Below are 7205 nucleotides of genomic sequence, written 5' to 3'. Positions count from 1 at the left end.
GACATTTTAGCGAACAGCGCCATTTGAGCGAATCGACGTTCTAGCGAATAACGGGGGCGCGCGTTAACCCATCCGCCGCGCTGCGCTTTACGCCGCTTCGCGGCGACAGTCTGCGGTGGCTCATTACAAAAATGTGAACGATGTGAACCCATTTGGCCCACCCGAAAACGCCGCTTCGCGGCGTCCGACTATTCGATAAAGTGTCATTCGGTGAAACGTGGGCCTTCGCTAAAACGTCATTCGATCAACTGAGTGTTTCCCGTATACACTTGTGGGATGTCTCAATGCCTCTTTGGAGGCATTGCAAGTGGACATTCATTACTAGCCAAAGGCAAAGCGAGGCTTGCAGCAGCCTTGCTGAAAGTTTCGAAAAGCAAAAAGAAAAACACCCGCTAGTCGTAATGCACCGTTGTCTTGTGTACAATTTCGCATTGCACTGCAGTAGTTACTTGTTTCATAAGACTGCTTCCTTATATAACTGGTCAACTTAATGCTGTGATATTTACTACTAAGCTGGTCATTTTCAAATAAGGTTTAATATGTGCAGTTTGGTTCACATTTATTTATGACGGGTACATATATATGTACCATTTAATTGAAGCATTGCAAAATCTGTCAGGTCATTGGCATTTCAGTTACAGGTTGAAAGACTCCCAGGTGGTCTAACTTGGCCGTAATTTGTTTATTGCAGCGAGCAAAGCACCCTTCGTTTGTCCAGCACTTAGAACGAATATTTATATTTTTCTAAGAATATCTGCTCCAAAAAACACCTTTTCTGCTCCGAAACACTGTTTTGGCTGCTCTGAAAGGTGCTCCGAAACGGCTTATGCCAATCACATCACTGCACAACGGGACAGCTTTTGCAAGATACTTCCTTGTATTCGTGAGAAAAATCGCATTCGAGAGGAGGTTGAAAAAGCGCTTTTCCCAACTGCGCGATGAACAGCTTTGAAGGCCGGAGGAATGAAGAATACATCTTTCTACACCGTCAAAATGTTTACGTTTAATTCAAGCATACTTTTCTGCCGTAATTAGTTAAAGTTAACATATACGAGCCTATATTTCAAGAGAAATAAAATGCCAAACTTGGCTTCTGGAGCAAACCTTACATAATGAGGCACTTTTCGGTGAATTTTTTAAGTCGCTTTAAATTTATGTTATAAAGCTGAAACTTTTTGTGTCGAGTGTTTCATTCCTTGTGAACTTTTAGCAAATTAATTAGCCGTATACAGTTGAAAGCTTTTTCTGGATTGCGCCCGGAAGTTCTGTCAAAAAAAGTCAAAATTTCGCGATTTTTGTGCGGCAATTAAAAAAAAAATCATTCTGGATTATCTTTAAATTTTACTCGATGGGTCCTTGATGACCGGTAATTACAAATATGCAAAGACATGTTGCATTATTTTGTTTTAAAAACAATAAAATAAACGTGTAACCAGGTCGTGGTCGCACCAATTACCGCCGAGGTTTTTAGTTGTACGTGACATATGAGAGCTCAACTACCCAGAACAGAATTGGCGGCTCGAAATTCGGTTTCTTTCCGCCCGAAAACCGCGGATCAAGAACTGGCCGGTTCGAGTCTCGCTCACTCTCTTTTCCGCGGTCACGGGCCGTTTTCTAAGGTATCGATGCGACCACCAAATTTAATCAAAGTCGTGGGTCACTGAAGGCACACACTCAATATTAAAAATAGGAAAAAATAGGAAACCCATTTTTTTGTGGCTTCTAAAAAGCTGCAAATACGTTGATTGAAAAACAAGGTAGCACAGACAACCGGAAGGATTCTGTGCGTTCATTCTCAACATGGCGTCCTTTCGCGTATCGTGGGACTTCAGTGGTGGGACTAGCGGATGGCAGCGGACGACGGCCGTTCGACCTCTACTTCAGAACTGTCGTTCACGGTACCGGCGAATTCTGTCTTCCTTCGAAAGAGAAATTTTGGACCGATCAAAAGAATTGATATTCATCCCGTACAGGGATGGGCAAGATACATGCAAATATGTATCGAAATACAAATACAAAATACTTCGTCAAAAATGTATTTAATTACAAATCTAATTACATTTCCAGAAAAAAAAAGCATTTAAGTACAAGATACAAATACAACCCAACGTATTTGGTCTCCTCCAAATACTTTTCCAAATACATTCCTCAAAATTTGCGTCAGCGACTTCAGGGCACCTGCAACGGGTTTCTGGGTATCTCATCTTAATTTTGCAGCGCACACTCGGGAGGTAGTGTGCGAGGCTCTAGTAACGTAATAAAAATATAATCACAAAAAAAAAAGTAATCAGCTTGGACGTAATAAGTGAAAAAAGTACAGAGCTTCAGCAGCTTTTTTTTTTTTTTTTTGTCGATTACATTTTGGTAGAGACCAACAAAGAACCGAGACGACCAAGACGCGCAGCACTAGCTAGAGAATTTTTTATTGTTGCAACTCGCACCAGTTACGAAAATCTGGACGACCCGCACATTTAGAATGTTCCAGGCACCCTGGCACTCACTACTAATTGCCAACACTTAAATGTACAAAACAACTCATCTTGAAGTACAAAACAGCGAGCGGAACAAACATACCTGCAAAGGAATCGCACGGCGAACGAACGCATTTCGTCTGCTACGTGCGGGAAAAAAAAAAAAAAAAAAAAAAAAAAAAAAACTCCACGGTTGGATGTAGCAACGTGACTTCCGCCACTCACTCTATCCTCTTTACTTCTTGTGCTGTGCGGGAGTTTTGGTTTTGTTTTCGAGCAGTTGCGTTTTTTGGCTTTATTAAAAAAATACCTGACTCTGTAGCAAAATATCAATTGGGTAGTGTTCCGACTCCATAATAAATCGCCTGACAAAAAAGGAAAAAAAAAATTGGGGGTTGTCAGTGGACAAGTGGTACACGAGCGAAGCATGCCACAGTATCTGTACTTTGTCATATTAATGCCCAGGCACCATGAAGCACTCTAAAAATAACACCGGAACTTGGTTTCATTGCTGATATGGGTGATATTGCCAATAAAAACTGAACGTTGCAGCGCGTACGATCTTTATTAGGGTGTTATACTTGGCTCGCTAGATGTTCATTGTGCTACCATTTAAAGTCAGTACTTTAGTATTAGTACCTGTCTGACAAAATAATTTTATTCGTATTTCTAGGCACTGCTCGAAAGCTTGCTGGCAAAATAGTTTAATTGACTCATTTTTCTAGCCATCGCTTAAACGAGCGACATTGCGGAAACTTCTGCCCCGACCGATCGCGCGCATGGCCTGGGGCGGAACGAAAACAGTGTATTTCTTGAAAAACAATGGCGAATAAGTGGAAATCAAGGTAGAGTTAGAGGGGATTTATGTAGTGTAAGCGGTTCAGTGTCGGAAGCAACAGCCATGTGTGCGCTTGGGAGCTACTCAAGTCGCTCCAACAGGATATCTTGCGACGCCTCATCCGCGATCAGAAAGTCATGATCTGTGACTAGGTTGAGGGGGGCGAGAGAGTTATCGGTCTGGGGAAATATTTTTATAAAATTCTGAGAGGGTCATAGAGTGCAAAAACCTGCAGATGTTTATTTGCAATTAGAACGCTCTTGGTGAGAATCAGCCAGCGCCGCCACCGAGTGCCGCAAGCTGTCACACGCGCGCAAGTTCGTGGTTCACTATAAACAGAAAAGGAAGAAAGATCTGCTAACCAGACGACCGACCTACACCGCGGTGAGGCCTTCCCAATAAAGAGGACGTAACACAAGTTTTTAAACAACGCGAGTTTAATTAAAACGATCATTTAATTAGAAAGAGAAATAATATAATGGGGTTCACAGGTATCGAAACGTGGCAATAAATAGTCTTAGTACTTTACCCAGCCGGTGCGCTGACGGAAAAATGCCAATATACCTAGCGAATACACGCAAGAAAAAACAATTACTAGACAATTGAAAACCGAACTCCTAAAATCCTGAATCACTACCAACCAGATTGCAATACTGAGGAACTAGCGGGTGGAGGGAATGTGTAACCTGTCACCGTCCGGGACGTGAGTTACGGCCTCTTCCCTTGCGTTGTCCGAAGAGGGTGGTACCGGTGGATTCCACGGTGGTCTAGTGGGCAGCTTCATGAGGCCAGCCACAGACACGCACACGCACACTTTTTGCGAAGGCTTCTCCAGCACAGACATGGCCCGCCACCGTCGCTTTTCCCGGGCTCGATCCGCTTTTTCGCAGATTGAATCTCAGGGCTCCAAGGCCACAGCAGAGTTCGTGTTCACACAGGTCGCATATCGTACGAGACAAAAAGAGCCGGCGCAGGCGGAGGCATATAAATATACTGCAACCGCTTTTATCTCGCATGGTTTTTTTCTTTATTTTGGCTCATATTTACCCGTAACTTTACCTGCCACCCCTACAGTATAAAGGGGACGTCAATCGGACTCCAGTTGAAAGTCCCTGCAGTCAGTTTCTGCGAGCGAAATTAGGCTTTTGTGCTTGAAGCGATTAGGCAGGGACACTATAGGTACTTCCTTGTCCCCATGGAGCTGGTCACGTGACAGAAAAATCCCTCTTGGCCGCAGCCGCGGCCGCAAGATGAGCAAACTGGCCCTGGGGCCCTATGTTACGCTTTTTGGACTCCCATGGCGACTACGGAGAAGGAAATGACGTCAACAAGGCAGCAAACGCAGACTGGATGTGAATTGGTGAGAAGGAATCAACATCCAATCTCCGTTTGCTGCGTTGTTGACGTCACTTCCTTCTATCCAGTCGCCGTGGGAGTCCAAAAAGCGCAACATAGGGCCCCGGGTTCCTCGGAAGCGGCAGCTTCTACTTTGACTGGGCTACCTCCTTGGAGCCTGATGCTTCGACCCCAGTGGACCCCAGTGAGCAACAGCGCCATCATGTTCCTGGGGCTCATTCATGCACCGATCGAACAGCGTGCCAGATCCCCATGGCTCGCTGCTGACCCGCTCAACCCACCTCCACGAAATCTGGACTTGTGCGAATCGGACTGCCACCCTCCCCAATACCAACAATTCATGTCGTCGTCATCATGCATGTATAAAATCATCACATTATCATGTTCACTAGACGCGGCACCGCGGGACTTACGGACTGCTTGCTGCCTTTCCGCGGTGCCGCGGCTCTCCAGAGCCAAATAAATTCGCAACTTTCAGTGATTGTGGTACCACGGTGTGAGAATCACGCTCCCTAGCTCCTGGATGATCGGTTTCCGAATGAAGGTGCCTGCCTAAACATTCCTGGCGTGAATAAATGAATTCGTAAGGCTGCTCGTATACGAAAAACTACAATTATTTACGCGTCGTAGACCCCGCCTCGTACTGCCGTTCTACGACGATCATCCAGAGGACAGCCATTTTGATAGGTGCCAGCGCTCCCCCTATAGGTCGTGAAAGTTGCAAATAAAGACTAAAAACTAAGGACTAAAGACAAAATGCTTTGCTGACCAACAGCCGGTAGCGCCTTAAAAGAAAGAACAATAGTGTTTCCTCGTTTAGAGGATACGAATGCCAAAACTGCACCGTATACTAGTGGCGCACATCACTGAAATAACATATGCGCAATACCGAAAATAACAGATTGTCTCTTGAACGCAAAACGACAAAATAAACATAATTGCGGGGATTTTTGTGTTTCTAAAAGCCAAATTCGAAATCCTAAACTAAACTAATGTTTGCTGAAACTCGGGGTATATCGTGGGCATCGTTTCGAAGAAGTATCAAACGAAAATATCACGCAACACATTTGGCGTTGTATCACACCTCGAGACACTGGCTTGCACTGGCGCATCAACCGCCGGCGTAGCATAGCGCGTAGCCGTGAAATGTCTGCGACTGATGTTGATAATAGCTCATCTGGCAAAAAAAAAAAAAAAAAAAAAAAAAGACTCGGCGCGGATCTTTTTTTTTGTCAGGGCTGCATTCGGTGCTTTTGGCGTTCTGTCTAATGCAATTGAGCGAAGTGGAGTGTATTCTCCCTAGAAAAGTATTCGGCCAGACGCAAACGGTGAAAAGGGTGGGAGGCCGGAGAGATGCACAGGAGAGGAGGTTCAGATAGCGGTAGCGCGCTTCGAATTCTCCGTTTATCTTGCTCTAGTGCCTACATGTCTGTCTTTCTGAGGGTGAAGACACCCATTGTTGCCCTGAATGTGTCAGCGCGTGACGCTCTCGCGCACTCGGTTCGTGACTTGGGCGGTATAAATTGGGTTGTGTGTGTGTTTATACAGCCTAGAACTTGGTCTGCCTCACAGGGGCGACGAGTCTCCCAGCTGTAGATGAGAAATTTAGCCAGTGCGGTACAGCCGCTAGCCTGGGGTCTTTAACGTGCACCACGCAGTAGTGATACACGACCGCACGCCGGTACGATGCTCATCCAGATCGAAACGGGCAGGGGTGGGGCTCGAACCCAGGATCCCTGGGTTCTGCAGCGCGAGCTTTCGCTCCACGTGCTCCGAGCTGGTGTGCGCTAGACCACTCGGCCACCGATCCCCCCTAACTTGGGCGGTATAATGAGACGTTTTTGAGTTCTTATTATTGTGAATGTCCCGTCGTTGGACATCTGGGACTACTTTAAACCGTTTATGATAAAACGTCTGTCTACCATTTTAATAATAAAAAGATATTCGAGAAACCGAAAAAAAAAATTGGGGTGGCTTAGCTCGGCTATGCCAGGGTATACGTAGCGTGAGCTTATGCGCACAAAATGAGAGGCGCTATCAAGCGGCTCCGGTGCAGCGTCAGACTTGGCTGCTGCGCAACGGAGGCGCACAGCTGGGCACGCGGCGGCGCCAGTGCGTCTGCCGTGGCTATATGACGTCACTCCTCTGGAATGCCCAGACTAGAGTTCCTCGATATGCTCGATACAGGAACTCTAGCCCAGACCGGCCTGGCGCGCGCGGAGGCGGCGGCTCAGGCGCGCCAGCTGTGCGCCGTATGACGTCACAGCTCCTCGCGCTTGCGCAGCACGGCTCTTTGGGAGCCACGCGAAACTGCTCAACCTCGGCCAATGTAGCTCACGCTACAAAAAAAAAAAAAAGGTTTTTAGGAACGTGTAACCGGTAACCAAAGCCGTGAATATTAATACCGTAATAAACCGAAACGAAACCGATATCAACAGGAAACGGTAACCGTAACCGTAACCGAAACGTTATATTTTTCGGTTTGAGTCCCTGCTCGCAGCTCTGCCCATATCCCTAACCAAAAAGACAAACACATATAC

This window comes from Ixodes scapularis, unplaced genomic scaffold, assembly GCF_016920785.2.
Source record: "Ixodes scapularis isolate PalLabHiFi unplaced genomic scaffold, ASM1692078v2 PGA_scaffold4__175_contigs__length_147842914, whole genome shotgun sequence".
In the NCBI taxonomy this organism is placed as follows: domain Eukaryota; kingdom Metazoa; phylum Arthropoda; class Arachnida; order Ixodida; family Ixodidae; genus Ixodes; species Ixodes scapularis.
This window is presented reverse-complemented; position numbering follows the sequence as displayed.